At 43.6% G+C, this 16,500-nt stretch overlaps 1 protein-coding gene across 1 annotated transcript in view; it reads right to left on the bottom strand.

Annotated features, from left to right (window-relative positions):
* Positions 1-15,875, bottom strand: part of CLCN4 (chloride voltage-gated channel 4) — a 223,027-nt gene extending 207,152 nt beyond the window's left edge. Inside the window, exon 1 of the mRNA XM_069205155.1 lies at positions 15,791-15,875. The gene's annotated coding sequence lies outside the window, so the exon portion shown is untranslated. The remainder of the gene's footprint in view (positions 1-15,790) is intronic.
* Positions 15,876-16,500: the final 625 nt, after the last annotated feature.

Here is a 16,500-nt window from a genome sequence, read left to right as displayed (position 1 = left end):
CTGCCACACCGTGACCTGTCATTCAGTACCCTCAGACCTAAATACCAGAGCCTGCCTGATCATGTATTTCTGAGTCAGGGTTTATGGAGAGTTCATGACGAGTGAATTTGCTAATATTGATGCAATTTCGTTATTATATGTGAACATATCATGGTGCACATCAACTTCGACTTTTTCATTATTAACAGGTGAACTACCTCAGGATCTCAGGTCAGCAGAAATAGTGGTGATCCCTAAGCCGAGCCACGATGGAACATGTTGCGAGGACTTTCGACCAGTTTTCTTATTAAATTCAGAAGCCAAAATATGCGCTAAGATGCTAGCTACTAGACTTAAGGGAGTGATCGCTCAATTTGTTTACATTAACCAGTCCAGATTTATGCCTTGGGGGAGCCCACACTGCACAATATACACTGAGTTCAAAACACCATAGAGCTCAGTGGGCATTTGTCTGGACATCCCTGCTCCTGGTAAATTTTAGAAAGGTGTTTGGCTCAGTAGATTGGGACTATCTGTTCATTCACCTGGTTCGCATTGGCTTTGGTCCTCAGTTCATTAGCTCTGTGCGCCTTCTTTATACTAATCTTTGTCGTGCGGACCCAAGTCAGAGGAGTCGTATCAGATTGGTTCTCAATTGAAAGGGGCACTTGCCAGGAATGTCCCCTTTCACCCTTTCTATTCGTCTTAGCCATTCAGTCTCTGGCAGTATGGCTGAGCATGGATGGCCGTGTTAAGTGGATTTCAATGGTCTTCGTAGGTGAGCGATAGGATCTCCCTTTACACAGACGACATCCTGATGTTCTTAGATAACTCTCAGGAGACCTCAGGCTCTTCTAATCCTCCAGATCTTCAGGTCCTACTTCAGACTCCTTATGAATAGGACCAAGTCTTCCATATACCCCACCGCCATGTGACCTCCTCCCACCTCTTGGTGTCTTCATCACTGATGACAAGCTTCAGTCACACAAATCCAGCCTCCAAACCCAACTCGATCATCTCACTACAGTTTGTGTCCACAATCCCACTGTCAACTTCTCTATCAGCTCCAAATGTACCCGTTCCCAGTGTGTCAGACCTTCTTTGCTAAAATTAATGCCCTGATTCGTAACTTGCTTTGGGGTGGGGAAATCCCCTGGATCTCCCTTTGATGGTGGGATAGCCACTCTCCAACATGCTCCTCTACTACAGGGTTGCACACCTTTTTATACTGAACGATTGGTGGTTCAAGGGGTTTGAACACCCAGCTTATACAACTGAGGGGTGGAACATGGACCACAGCTACCTCCCACTCGTGCTCTGGGGGGAGGAACATCCAGACCTCCCTACCGACCGGAACAAGAGTGGTGCTGAAAATATGAGGGAAGCTACAAAATCCATGGGGTGGATGGGTGCGCTTACCTTGGATACTCCGTTGTGAATGGGGAACAGGCTCCTGCAGGTCGTGGCCCTACGAAGTTTTCCCGGCTGGGACAACATAGGCATTTCATTGTTGGCCAATGTGCTTCATCACAGATCCATAAAGTCCTTTCAGGACTTAGAAGCGGAATATCAAATGCACGCACTCAGTTTTTCCATTATCTCCAGCTCCGACATGCACTAGTACCTTACTTACAGTCCGTCTAAATCATTCCCGAATTCTCCCCCTTGGAAGCTAAGATACTACTCACTAATATCAAACCACACAAACTATCTGCCATTTATCAGATGCTACTTCGTAATCAGCCTGACTGGCAGGAGTGAGGAACTTGTGGGAGCGAGATCTGGGATAACTAGAGGGCAAGGATTGTATTGAGGCCGTGGCCGCCCCTATGGAAGCGATAATAGCCTCCCAGTTCCTATTAATTCAACTAAAAATGCTACATCACACAAATTTCACTAGGGCAGGACTGTGCAAAATGGGATTGATTATGACGGGAAGTTGCCTAAGGTGTGATGACCCCAGTGGCAATTTAATGCAAACATTCTGGCACTGCCCTGTCCTTTCACCCTTTTGGAGCAGGGAGACAATAATGGGTTGGAAAATACCTAGAGACACGAAATTATTTCTCTTACATCTTACAGAAGCATGGAGGAGAAAAGGTACCAGAAGGCGTTGATCTGGCTCGGCCTGATGATCGGCAAGCGAGACATATCACAGGCTTGGAAGGATCCGAAGGCCCCTCTGTTAGTAAATGGGCCAAGGGCATGGATTATTGCATGAGTTTGGAGTGCCCAATCTATTTGGTGAGAGTTTGCTCCCAGAAACATCACAAGAAAAGGAGGGAGTGAGCCACCACTGGGAAATTTGTGGTTAAAATCAATAAAAACATTTTTGAAAATAAAAAGAGTTTTTCCCTACTCAACACTGTAATTATTAAGTTTCAAGTAACACTACTACCCTTCAACCTACCTTTCCTAGCAATAAATTGGAAGGTAACAACAACCATTAAGTCAAATACATATTAGACCCCAAAAAGGCACAAGTTACATTAATTAACAGATAATTTAAAGGTTCCTCTTCAGAAGGTGGCAGCTATGCTGTACAATACTCCCATCTCTACACAGCTCCTGATGCCCAATTTGTTTCTAAAGGGTTCACCGCTAGTGCAGGGCAGAATGTATGCCCCGAATTCACAGCAACCTGTGTTTCTCGTATAGTGATAAATCTTCCTAGTGACTTGGCTCCATCTCCCCTAGGTGCTAGGAGGGGACTTTAATGCGGTTCTAGACACGAGTTTGGATATATCGCACCCCTCTTTCCCACAAGCTCTTACGAGTAATAATGCTCATGTCCTTACAGATTGAACCTGACATTGGACTTTGGTTGATGTCTGCAGACAACTTAATCCAGGGCTCCATTTATAGTTGTGCTACTTTCCTCTACTAGGTCTGAATGTCAGTCTCCACTGCATTGTATGCTCAGCACAAATTTGCTCATCATTTTCACAGCTGGCTATCTTGGTAGGCATATATCAGACCATAATCTGATAATGACTTCCCTTCAATGGGGGGCAGGCAATCCCCCTATTCCTACATGGTGTCTTCAGGGCGTAGTCTTAGAGGACAAGCCCTTGAGAGACACTCTGGCTTCCCATATAAGTGACTGCTTTGAAATACATGGAGGCTACACCCCCTCCCACGCCACTGAGTGGGACGCTTCAAAAGTGGTCATACATGGCCATGGTATCCGTGAGGCCTCAATCACCTGCAGGTAGAGCGAGAAGGACCTCACAAGAGCCGAAGATGCAATTAAAATCCTTGAGCGTCAGGTCAACCATGCCTTCAGAGAGGCCATTGGCTCAGCCCGGGTCCACAAGGCATCCGTAAGGGTGAAGCTTCTATGGTTCGATTGTTTAAATTACATTGCCCGGTCACATGTTGTGGGAGACAAAGCGGGGAGACTCCTTGCCTGGCTCCCCAGGCAGGACACCTCCCAAACCATTATCACTGAGCTATTCTAAATTCAGTTTAGAAATTATTGAGCAAAATCCTGGTCTCTCATGTCCTCCCACACCTCCCTCAACTAATTCAACTGGACCAAAATGTGTAGGTACCACCACAAGGAAGCACCTCACTAAATCTCTATTGCCTATATAGAATCCTGAAAGCTGTCCCTCCACCTTGCTGAGATCTCTGGATATTAGCCTGGATCTCAAAAAGGCATTTAACACTGTCTGCTAGAAATACCTGATTGGGGGCCTCTGGCCTTTCAGTTCCGGCCCTCACTTCATCCGGTACGTTCCGACACTTTAGTCGCACCCCACTGCGTGAGTAGGGGAATCTATTTCCCTTTCCTTTGGGGTTAATCACCGAACTCGACAAGGCCTCCGCCTGTCCACTCTCTTCTTTGCACTCTCCATTGAGCCATGGGCACTCCACTCCTTGCAGGAGGAGTGTCATGGGTAATCATACTTCCCAATGGTCTTCACACAGTTTCCCTATATACAGACAATCTGCTCGTGCATATCAAATATTTCAGGGCTCTACAGTCAGAATAGCAAAGCTTCTAATAGACTTTGCAGCTGCCTCCAGTCTCTTTGTCAACTGGCCAAAATCTTATGACTTTCCGTTGGTTCCTTATATATTACACAGGACTCAGATAGATCTTGGAGACAACTCTTGTACTGGGAAGATACAACATTTTGATGCCTAGGTATTGAGGTATATCATTCAGATAAAGACCATCATGATGGGAAGTTCACTAGATCTCTTACAGTCATCTCCACTGAAATATTGTTTTGGAAATCCCTCCTTTATCCCTAATTGGGTGTATAGCCCTCTCAAAAATGGTGGGCATTCCCCTTCTGCTTTACTATTTTCCAACTTTGTCCCTACCTCCGCCTGGAAACATTCTTTCCGGACTTACATACGCTATTAGGCAAACTCATATGGCACTCAGGCAGGAGAAGGGTGGCACTTACCTAATTCCACCTCCCCTCTGATGCGGGTGGGTTCGGGGCCTCTTAATTTGAATTGTATTATCTCGCAGACTAACTGTAGTGATTAAGTAGATGTATTTCAGGTGTCTCCCTCAAGGACAAAGCCACACAATCCCTGCCTTTGAAAGTGGAGGACCTGAATCCCTTCCTACACATAAACACTCAATGCTATCTCCCACATCCTCGGGTCCACCGAGAAGCGCTACATGCTACTCACATGCACTCAAACTCACCAGGCTCATATGTCCCTTAGCCCCTGCAATTCCACCTTGGGCCTACCTACCCATTCTGGACACATTAATTCAAGGAATCTACACCATTGGCTAGAGTTAAACCTTGCACTGTTGGTGATCTCTTTAAAGAGGAGCTCTCTCTCTCTCCTTTGAGGAACTGATGGACAAGTGTAGTCTCCACAGGGGCAATTTCTGTAATATATCACCATCCAACACGCCCAGAACAGGCTATAGCACGTTTCAGACTCGCCCCAAGGTACATCCATTTCCACAGGCAGAGACATAGTTTAAGGTTTTACAGGCCCCTTCTTCCCCTTGCCTCCCTTATGCATCCCAGCTGAGAGACAAATAGGAAGCCAAAGCAGGCAGAGCCATTCATAACCAAAGGTGGGTGCAAGCACTCATCATGCTCAGCACAATTTCCTGTAATGCAAATTTAAATGAATTCAATACTACACAGAGCTTATCTTTCTGGATTTCTTATGTTCAGCTCCGGCTGCTGACTTCACACACATGCTTTGGTCCTGTCCCCTCCTCGGTCCACATTGGACCTAAATAAGTAACCAAACCTATCCCACATGACTTGCCTTCAGTAGTGCTGCGGATCAACAACAGGTCCATGAAAGACCGTGCAGCCAATAAGTTACCAAATCTGGCCCTCATTCTAGCAAAGAAAGCAGTGGAAAACGAAAAACTCACCATCCCTGGAAGCCTGGTCCTGGGCCCTTCTCAAGTGAGCTGATGCAGAAAGGTCTGCACCATAGAGAGAAGAGACCAGAGTTCTCCTCCAGCCCTTTGCAGTGACTTGTAACACACACTTGGACCACCTGATGACAACGGCAGAGACCCCACCTAAGGCAGAAATGCTTGTCTTAACCTTTTTTGAACTGTATATTTCCTTCCATAGGTAAACTCACAGGTTATAAACAGTGACCACCAGCCTGCGCACTACCTGAACCAACAACCCATCTTCCTTTACAGATTTGTTCCCACCTCAACCACAATACTGGGAATCTTTATTGTCTCTACATGGGCTATAAGCCTATCTTTCCCGCTTTTCCCCTTTCTTTCTCCCCACGTTCAGCATTAAAACTGTTAACTTTCAGCACCAAAGAACTATTCCACTCCAGTTCCGGTTCTTGCAGGTGTTTGTGACTGAGCAATTGACCGCTTGTTACATTTTACTACCAAACTGACTGCAATTTGTTTCAACGTGTTTACTCTTCATATTGCATCTCTGCTCTGCATAACTAAGTGACGCCCTTGATTGTAACTTTCAAAATGCGCAAAGTGAAATGTAATGGTTCAAAATGACAAAATGCACATAAGGTTGTCTTTAAGAAAAAAAGAGCTTATTTTGAATAGCATCAATTTTTATTTAAAAAACAGTGTGCGTTACCCGGAATTCAAGAAGTATTTTCGACCCTCTGTTTGCATTTTTTAAAGAAATATGCCAATTTGCTTTTGGCATCCTTCTTACAAGCAGAAATACAGTTATTTCGTAAACAGAGCCAAAATCGCTGCATGTCCACACACTTGCTAAATCCCCTTTTAAAGTACCAAAGTAGCACCCTATCTCTGCCTTCTAAACGTATAATAAAGCATAAACCTCTTACCTCAGGAGGGAAGTAAACAAGCATTTGCAATGCAATAGGCCTCGGATTTGCTTGAGTTAGAGCTTTACTTGCCACATAAATTGGTCAACACTGCCGCATAATTTGGTCATCTCTGCCACATAATTCCAGTGGCTCTGCTTATAACTAAAGCACTACCATTTACTGCAGAGAGTCTTGCTCTTGACTTTGAACATTTCTTAGATTGTTTTTAGTACTGTTTTCTTGTAATTTTTCAGCATGCACACTCGAGATTAGCTGGGGGGAAGAGTTTGCCACATGGACACACACTAGAATGGTAGGAGGACTAAGCCACTGTCACCAGTAAACTGTAGAGAACCAGGAAGAAAGAGCCTCTATATCAAACAAAAGAATGGTTGAAGGCAAAAAGCACTAGAAGACCTCTGGTACCCCCTGGGGTGCGCTATACAGGGGTAGGAATGCAGGCTCAATGCTGCCTGGCCTGCTGATCACATAGGGCTGCTACAGGAGTAATTACTTGCTCGGCCAGAAGCTGCAGGCTCAGGCTCGCATTGACCGCAGCAGCAGGAAGGCCTTGGTGAGGCAGAGGGGTTGCCATGTCTAACGATGGACACGGCCACCCACTGGTGCTTATTGCATTACAATGGAAAGGCTGAGGGGCGGCATCGCAGACCTGCCTGTTGCAGGGACTGGCGAATTCCACGATGCACCTCTCAAAAAATCACTCCTGCAGGGATACAGAACCAGAGGTTCAGAGAGGTGCTAGGTATAGGGACACAGAAGAAGGACTAGACGTGACACCGCCGGCACTGGACAGATAACTGGGCGGCCATATTATAACAATGACTTGTGCAACTTGTCAGCTGGGTGCCTTCAAACCTATCATTTAACAACATAAGGGCAAAAAACACGTACTCCTAAAGTAAGTCCAATCCCATTCCTGACAGTGACCCCAGGACAGCGGCCACTACGGCAAGGTAATGCAAATGTATTCCTCCAGTTTGCTGCGTCGTCCTGACAGTTACAACCAATAAGCAATGTACAATTCAGGCTGCGCCTGTCACCTGAGAAAAATATTTAATAGATCAGCGGCGCTACTGAGGTTTGGTAAGTATTGTTAGAAGCCCTAATTAAAAGCTATTTTAATAAAATATCTACTTGTCCATGGGACAGGCTGCTTCATAAATCTACTTGTCCTGTAACAACATCCACTGGTCCCTTTGGTGCCATGTAGTGCGGTAAAAAAACATGAAAGCAATCTCAATATATAATGGCTCTGATAATAGCCTCTATGATATGCCAGGGCTCCTATTCAGGGTTCGAATGCAAGCAAATCCCTTATTTTGCCACCTGTCCACAGATGTACATACTGAGGCTGTAGGTAGCAGTAAGCAATAGTTCCAGGTTTGGAATTCCCTTTTGAGTCTGTGCAAACCTACGAACGTGCATGTTTTAGGGGATTTTACCAGCTCTTCTCTAATGGTTTTCCATACAAAGAAACTTTGGACATGTATTCCTGACAGTTGGGGAAAAAAGTAAATATTTTCTAGGAATACCAATTCCTGGCCTACTTCTGTATATTCTTGGTAATTCATGAGTTGTACATCTGCACTAATGTAAGGACATATACCATGGGTGCACTTTTGGGACTTCCTTTAAGAATTGGGCCTCTAAGTTGGTTTGGAATTAACAAGGCCTTTTGTTTTTTTTAGAATTCTCTCTCTCTCTCTCTCTCTCTCTCTCTCTCTCTGTTTCTCTCTCGCTCTGTCTATTGGGTGACTTCACTTTGAGTGACAGCACTGTGCTCTTTTACAATGTGCATATCGGCACACAAAGAAGATTTGTTCAATAGCAGTAACTGCTGTAGCAATGTGTGCTTTTTGAGATCAAAAAATATTTTCTGCGTTTGCCAATGTTTGTTATAATAGTGAGGGCCCTGCAGCTCCCACAGAAATAAAGTTTTACAAAAACCATGTCACAACAAGACACGCATTGACAAAATCAAAAGGCTGACGACCAATGTTAAACCTACTGACTTTGACAATGCTTGTTTACTTTCATGTTTCCCATAACCTTGTTGAAACTGGTTACACTGATTTTTCCATTATGGACATATTTGTTTTAGAAATACTAGCATGCATAAACACATTTTACTAAATGATGCTTCAAAGAAATGGTACCTAAAATTTCACAGCAGCTTAGCAAAACGTTTTTTTATCTCATTGCATTTTTTTATGAACATTTTGATTTTGAAATCAAAGAATCCTCAATTTTGCTTTCAAGTTTCTACAAATATTTGCATCTAATCAGAGGGCAATCTGGGAGCATTACATGTAGCCTCATATTGTCCAACTTTGCAAACATGTGTACACATTGTTATACTGGAACTACTATCAGCAGAGCTGTCTGAGCTTACTACATGTCCTTAGGGCACACTCACCTTAATAATAAAGGCATTGCATTAATAAACCATAAATACAAGTTAGAACAGTATTTACATATGGACACAAATGTTCCCTTTTCTGTAGATAATGCCCTCCCTTGATCCCTAATGTGGTAGAGTAAACTGGCAGCCAAAACGTTTGTGCTGCAGGGGGTTGGGCCTACTTGTCTTAAGGACAAAATAAATATGAAAACTTGTTGCTCTTGACCCCAAACAATATATCCAGGGTGTCGGGCAGTAGGATTTCCACACAGCTGTATGTGTAAGGCCAGTGAACACATAGACCACTGCTGTTTTGTGGGGCGTAGGGCTCTCATGACAGTGGGGTTCTAGGCTGTTTTATTACAGTAGTGTTCTGGGCTGCTAATAAAGTCTAAGTATGCTTTGCTGGGTCTTAAGCCCATGGGCAGGGCAGCTCGTCCACTAATGGACGCCATGTATCTGGGAGAGCCCCACCCCATTACTGTTCCATATTAAAACATGGATATTGTTACAATGTGGTCGTGGGTAGTAAGTGCTATATATAAATACAATTACTGTAGGGAGAACAAGAGGTAAGTGTGCAGGGATAGTTTATCTGTAATCGGTTAATGCGCCTGCAGCAGAATTTAATGTGCAATACCAAAAGATAAAGCACGACGGTCATGATGCTGACGCTGTACTGATAATCAGCAATAAGTAAGATTCATGTGGAAAAATAGAAAGGGGCGTGGCCTCCCAAAGAGACCCCACACCGAAAGATGAAGCGCAGCAGCCATGAAGCTAGAGCTGCGCTGATAATCAGAAAAAAAGTAAGATGGTGCAGAAAAATAGAAAGGGGTGTGGCCTCCCAAAAAGGCCCTATACCGAAAGATGAAGCGTGACGTCCCTGAAGCAGGCGCCGCACTGATCGAGAAAAAGACGCAAACAGCCAGAATCCAACCAAAAAAATAGTGCGCTGACACTAGCAAGAAGCTACAGGCCTGACCCCCACAGTGTAACATGAGCTGGGAAAAAATAATAAAATAGCACCCCTACAAACTGATAAACATAGCAAAGCAGAAGGGTACTGTACTTAGTTCCTGCTCCATGGGTGGAATGAAAAAAGGAAAGGAGGGACAAAGAGGCAGGACTGAACACTAGCAAACATGGATTTTTAAAGGACACTGAAACAAGCAGATGAGAAACAGGGAGATGGATTAAAGCCTACAGAGACGTATACTAAAGTATACATGAGGTCGTACACTTAAGCTTGACTTAAAAACTAAATACAGATGTTCCTAATAAAACAAACACAAAGGCAAACATATCTTAATCCCACCAAGGAACTTAATAACATTCAGAGTTGGAACTCCCAGAAAGCAGTCCAGAAGATATATAACAATTGAACGTTCACAGCCAATGACACGTCTTTTTATGATTATCCTAAGCAAGGTACTTGAAGTGTAAAAAGGCAAAGAGTTGTACAACTGGGGATTCTATGAGACAGCCTACATTGCTTCCCATCACCCCCTAAATGACAGCATGCCAACCTGCTGCACCAACTACGGTTGAGTAAACGGTCAAGATGAGGATGAGGACTCAGTTTTACCCTCTCATCTAGGCCTCTGATCAACATGAAACTATCTTTCCAGTCCAAGGGATTAAATTACAAGCCAACTAGAATGGCAAATACTTTAGCATTAGGCAGTGAATTTAAGGAGCTTTTCTGAAAGTTCACACTAAACGTATTTTTGTCTTTCTGACTCGCACTATCTGATCTGACATCTTTTCTATTGAGGGCATTTTAAAAAGAAGCCAAAAACTTGGTTAAACAACTTGTAAATACATGTTCAAACAAACTAGTAGGTGGAAGCAACATTCTGGCCACACTAATATCTGGTGTCTTTTACAAATCATGTTACAATGGACATTTATTAGGCAATATTCGGAGGAGGCATCCCACAAAATAACAACACTAATCAGCAAGCATATTCATAATACCTGCCAAGCATGCATACTGTAAACTGGAATTTATGGTCACACTAAAGAAAGTCAAGTTAAGTTATAGTTTCAGATCTGTTGCTCTTACTTGTCAAGAACCAGGTATCTGTGAATGGCGATCCTCTTTCATACCTAAAATTGCAGTCTGACATCAGAACTGACTAGATGGGCAACAGCAGAGAATTAAGAACTGATAAGTCAAGAAAATGAGGTGGAAAGATGGAGATCACACAATGAGCTACCATACTCTTCAAACTAGAAGTAAAAGCATATCTAGCAAACCACCCAAATATGTCAGTAGAAAAAAGACATTTATGTTTAACTTCAAAATGAAGGAAGGGAGAGCAATACCCATTGTCATGGTAACAGTAAAAAGCCACATCTGAATTTAATGCAATATGCCTGGTGATTGAAGAAATATAGAAACACAAAAGGATGATGGACGGAGTGCTGAAACCTTTCAAACACTCACCCCCAGTCACAGATCTGGGTTAAATCCACCATTCTTTTTCTCACCATGCCGCCGCAGTTTGGACCCAGCCACATGCAAATTAGTCTTGACCCTGCTCCCCATGGGAACAGTCCAGCCTGAACTACCAGGCCTGGTCCCCTCTGGATCGGAAACAAGACTCCTGGGACCGGTTTCAGGGTATCACCCTCCATCAGTCAGGCTAACCTGAATCCACTGGCACAGTGATTATAAGACCCACATCTGGGCATATCCTGGCCACTTAGGATGACTTAAGCAACACAAAAGGATGATGGATGGAGTGCTGAAACTTTTCAAACACTCACCCCCAGTCACAGATCTGGGTTAAATACATCGCTAAATACAAGCATCCTGGGATCAGTTTTAGGGTATGCTTGTTTCCGGGCAGGAGCAGGGTCAAGACTGATTTTCAAATGGATGGGTCCAAACTGCGGAGGCATGGTGAGCAAAAGAACGATGGATTTAACCCAGACCTGTGACTGGGGGGGAGTGTTTGCAAAGTTTCAGAACTCCATCCATCATCTCTTTGTGTGTTGCAATTAACAAATATACCCCATAACAGCAAGGACAGACTAATTGAAAATATTGCGGCGCACACTCTTCCTTTAAAGGAATTGAGACTCTGCCCTGAATGTTTGTCACACAAAACTCCACTCATACACAACTTCAATGAAAAATACCCTTTTATTAGTGACCAGTGGCTTCTGTTTCAATAAGCATACAGATAAAAGATGTGCAAATAAGCAATTTGCACAACTGAGCCAGAAAATAACTGTGATAGATTTATATATATTGGGAATGTTATGGTTGCAAACTAATAGAAAGGTATTTAAAAAATAGGTACACACCAGGTGGGGGCTCAATGACACAAGATTTCCTCGCACGGGTTACTAGAACAGAAACGGCAGCAGTACAATTTTTCCAAATACTCAAAGAACAGGTACAACATAGGTAACCTGAGTGTAAAACTCCCTCAAACACGGCTGTACTAATTCCTGTTCATAAACTTCTATGTGCAAAGTGCACACCCACTGGTTTGCAAACAGATATGCTGTTTATGATGCAACCTATCTACAAAAGAGTTGCATCACAAATTGCCCATTCCCAGGAGGTAGCGAAATCATCCGCCTAATGAATATTAATCAGGCAGGTTGCTACTTGCTATTTCACAGCAAATGGCTATTAACTCACAGATGGCAGCCTGCAAGAAACCACGGATCTATATCCGTGTGTTCCCATCCCCGACTAAAGGTTTTTTGTTCTTTTTTTACAAAAAAAAGAGCAGCGTGTATCCCTTAAAGGGACAGGTGTGGGTTTAAAAAAATGTTTTCCATTTGGAAAGACATCAAGGGATGCATGCAGTGGCACCCTGGACAACTGCCTGCTGCTCCGGAGGACGCTCAACATGACTGACAAAGGAGAAGCTCTCACTTAGGCGACAGCGTCCCCGCTGTGATTTAGATATCAACCAGGTTCTTGTTATCTGATCAATGGTTTGCAACCAGAAATCAATGAAACATCAACTTCCAATTAGGAAGGGATAGTAATGCAAAGAATACATACAAGATAAATAAGTACAGGATAAACAGACACAGTGCAAACCTCTTTCGCAAAAGAGAGGCCGCATGGGAAGCAGACCTGTAGACTTCCCTCACAGAACATATATAAATGTAGTACGGGCAACAACAAAACACTTCCATTGCACAAGGAGCTCAGGAAGTCACAGGCAGCATCTGTGCGTGCTTTCCTTGGAGGCATAAAAAGTATGTGATAGTCAAAAGTGTGCACGCTTTCTTCACAAACTCAAAATAGGTATGGCCTTGGCAGCAGCAGTGTAAGCTTCCCTCTCAAACAAAACAATGACAACGTGTTCGGCAAAATAAGTTTAACTCACAAAAGGATAGTACACAGCACAAATAGCATTAGTGCAATCTTCTCTCACGCAGAGCACTGTGGTAGAAGGAGCTGCAATGCAAAGATCCCTCTCGTAATAAGTGGCCAAATGGATGCTATAGCTCTTGTCTGTCTCTCCCGTAATTATGTAATAACTTTTGACTTCATCTCGTTTTCAACGAAAATACAACCTTTGGCTTTGTCAATGGTTATTACATGCTTATCATCTGCAAAGAGAAATATCACTCATTGACAAGTGATGATACCCAGAACCCTTTTAATACAGTTGATCGCTTGAATGAGAACTTTGTGATTTTAAAAAGGATGGATGCTAAAATGACCAGCCTGAGCCAATTCATGAAGCTCCATTATGAAGAGGACTAACATTGTGGGGCTAGTTTATTCAGGGTGGATTGGGAAGGCGGGCAGTCGAGAAGTGGCCGATGGACCTGTGCTTCATAGTCACAGGTGGGCCGGTTTTATTAGTGACTCAGTTAACCAGCCCACAGAGCCTTACAGTCCAGCAGGTCCTTGCCAGGCCACTGTAATGTGTATTCATTTGGCCGTGCTTCCATCCACCCAAGCCAAGCTTGAGGCCCACTGAAAATGGCCATTGGGTCATTCTCACCTCAGGCCCCCCATGTGCCTGACCCAGCAGGTGTTTTCCCCTGATGCCTCCCTACTGGGCGACCACATTCTGTCCATGGTGGGTAGAGGAGGAAAGACTATGCAGAGGCCTATGGTGGGGGGGGGAGGGGGGGGGCAGATGTTGCCACCTCGCCCCTAGTGTCTTTTAGGCTAGTGGGGGATGTGCAACTGCATAGGTCTCACTCTGAGGCACCAAAAAATAGATAGGCCGTAAAGTACATTCGAGTCCCAGCATTCCTCAGAATCCTGTGTGCTTGTGGGCAAATCAATTAGGCCTAAATAAAACTGAATTTGATATTGTGCAGTGTAACTAGTGCTCATGTAAATGGTTCCAATACTTTTGGACCGAGTTCACGCTATATAAAACTACACAAAGAAAAAGTAAACAGCCAGAATCTGCTGTGATAAATAACGAGGACTCCTTACATAAAACCACTGATATTCTTTTTTTGAATTGGCTTTTTTGCCTTTGTCTGGGACTAGGTGTAACTCACCTGTAAGAAAATATTTAAATGTGCTTTTGCATTAGGTTTGCTTTTAAAGTATGCAATGACCAGAATTAAAAATACCAGTTTAGGGTGATTTTCTTCTTTTCCGTACCACAATAGGCCATTAAAATACCGGGCATGCAGTTAAAAAGAAAAAACGGCCAGCCGAAATCCCTAGTCAGATATGTGGTTGTGGCCGTTTAATTTCACTCAAAGCTTTCAAATGCCTAATTTAACAACTTTTCTCTAAAAATTAGTCCAATAAGTTTAAGAGAACGACGATCAATGAGAGAGGAAATCCCGGTACGTGGGCCACTTTTTTGGGACTGCCCAGGCGTAATTGTGATCCCAATCCGACACTGAGTTTATTTAATAATGTATTAGCACACCCACCAGAATTAGAAACAGGATCCGACCTTCACTGGTGCTGAGTCATTCGCCACTTTCTTATATCTCCCAGCCCTCAAACACTCTTGGACCTAGAATGGACATTCCAACACTAGACTGCATCTACTCTGCCAAAACTAGAGTCCCTTGGCCTATTTTAACAAGCACACAGACACATTTTTGCACGCAGATTTTATTTCACTGTACGGCGTTACCCCTTTCTGTTCCGATGTTAGAAATCATTGACCATTCAGTAGCACTTTGGGACGACAGCCTTATGTTTTGCTTAAATTACACCTTGGTTAAAATTCCCGGACATACTGCAAACGCTCAGTGAGAAATCTTTAACAGTGATACATTAATGCACGCAGCGCAGGGACTGACAATGCACGTCCTTCCTTTCATGTGCTTTGTTTAAAATGTTTGTTTCACCCCGCAAAATATTGAAATTATTTTGCACTGATCCACAATGCAACTTAAAAATAATTATATATTACACTGGTGGATGTCAATGTGGACTGTAGCACGCGAGCTGAAACACCATAAATAGCATTTCGTTTGGTCGTTGCATTCGAGTTTGTGATATTTTAGTGTTATCCAGGGCCATGTATCTTTTCCCCATATTTTCGAAATACACCTTATATCTACACCGCGAAACGGTGTGGTGTTGTGTTATTGCTGGGCCTGCCACCTCCCAAAAAAACGTGAACTGCATTCCAGACCTAAATTCATTTTGAATCAATATACATACAGTAGCACAGCAGAGGCTGTTATGGACACAGCGGAATTCTCGTCCCTGTGCATGCTGCATGACGGTCTGTTTTTAAATAGTGGCCTAGTTTCTGTTTCAGTCATGCGTACGAGAAGCGAGAAGAGCATTACACACACACAGCATTGCAATATCCCACGCAACAAACTGTCATTATGTTACCCTGCACAAAGAGGGCGTTTATCACCGCACGGGAAGAACCGGAATTACCAAGGGCCGCCTTCGGCCTCATAGTTCCTTCTGGCAGCATCCCTGTCAGAGATATAACAGCTCAGCCGGCACACGCGCATCTCTAAAGTGCGAGCAGGTCCTGCACCTGCTCTACCGCATTCTCACTTGCGCTTCCCTTCTGCCTGTTTACAGCGCCTGAGTCGCCGGGTACAGCTGAGCTGCAGCATGCCAGGGCCGGGAGGGCAGCGGCAAGGCCAGAGGACGAAAGACGAATTATATAAACGCAGCCTTACCTGCAGTGCAAGGCAGTTTATCTCAGTGAACCAGATTTGGACGGCATTCTCGCCTTGCTGCTGTCATGGCTGCATCAGTGGTGATGTCATGTGGGGGAGGAAGCAGCGACAGTCACGTGACCTACTCCTCCCCCGCCATAGGATTAGTAAACGCTTGCTTTGCATGTCTGTAAGAATTTGTTAGAGCCCGCTACTGGGTGTGTGCCTGCTTATTTTACAGGTAAAGCAGAGAATAGTTTGTTTCACTGAAGGGAGTGGTTGGCAGATTGCTACAATAAAGTGTACAGAGAGCAGAGGTATTGCAAGTTATCGTTTGAAAGTGTTGCAAGTGATTCTCAGTACGAAATACGTATTTATTTTACCAGCAATTGCTATTTATAGAAAAAAGGTTATTTGATTAACTCAACGTGGAAAACATACAATACAAAGCTTTTATTTACATTTTTACTTGCTACGATTTTCCACATCACGTTCACACGCTTGTTACTGTAGCCAAAAATGTTTTTGTTTCCTCACAACAGGTGGCACTTGGATAATTACACCTCCAACGAGTGTATGAATCAAGTAAAAGGGGTTCATTTTACCAGAGCTATCTCTAAATAACCAGTTTTTTAAAACATAATTTTATTAGCATTTTAGTCAGAACACATTCCAGAGAAGGTTGCAGACATGTATTATACAGTATTCATTAGCATCATAAAATAATATAG

The sequence above is a fragment of the Pleurodeles waltl genome, chromosome 8, assembly GCF_031143425.1.
Source record: "Pleurodeles waltl isolate 20211129_DDA chromosome 8, aPleWal1.hap1.20221129, whole genome shotgun sequence".
NCBI lineage: Eukaryota > Metazoa > Chordata > Amphibia > Caudata > Salamandridae > Pleurodeles > Pleurodeles waltl.
This window is presented reverse-complemented; position numbering and strand designations above follow the sequence as displayed.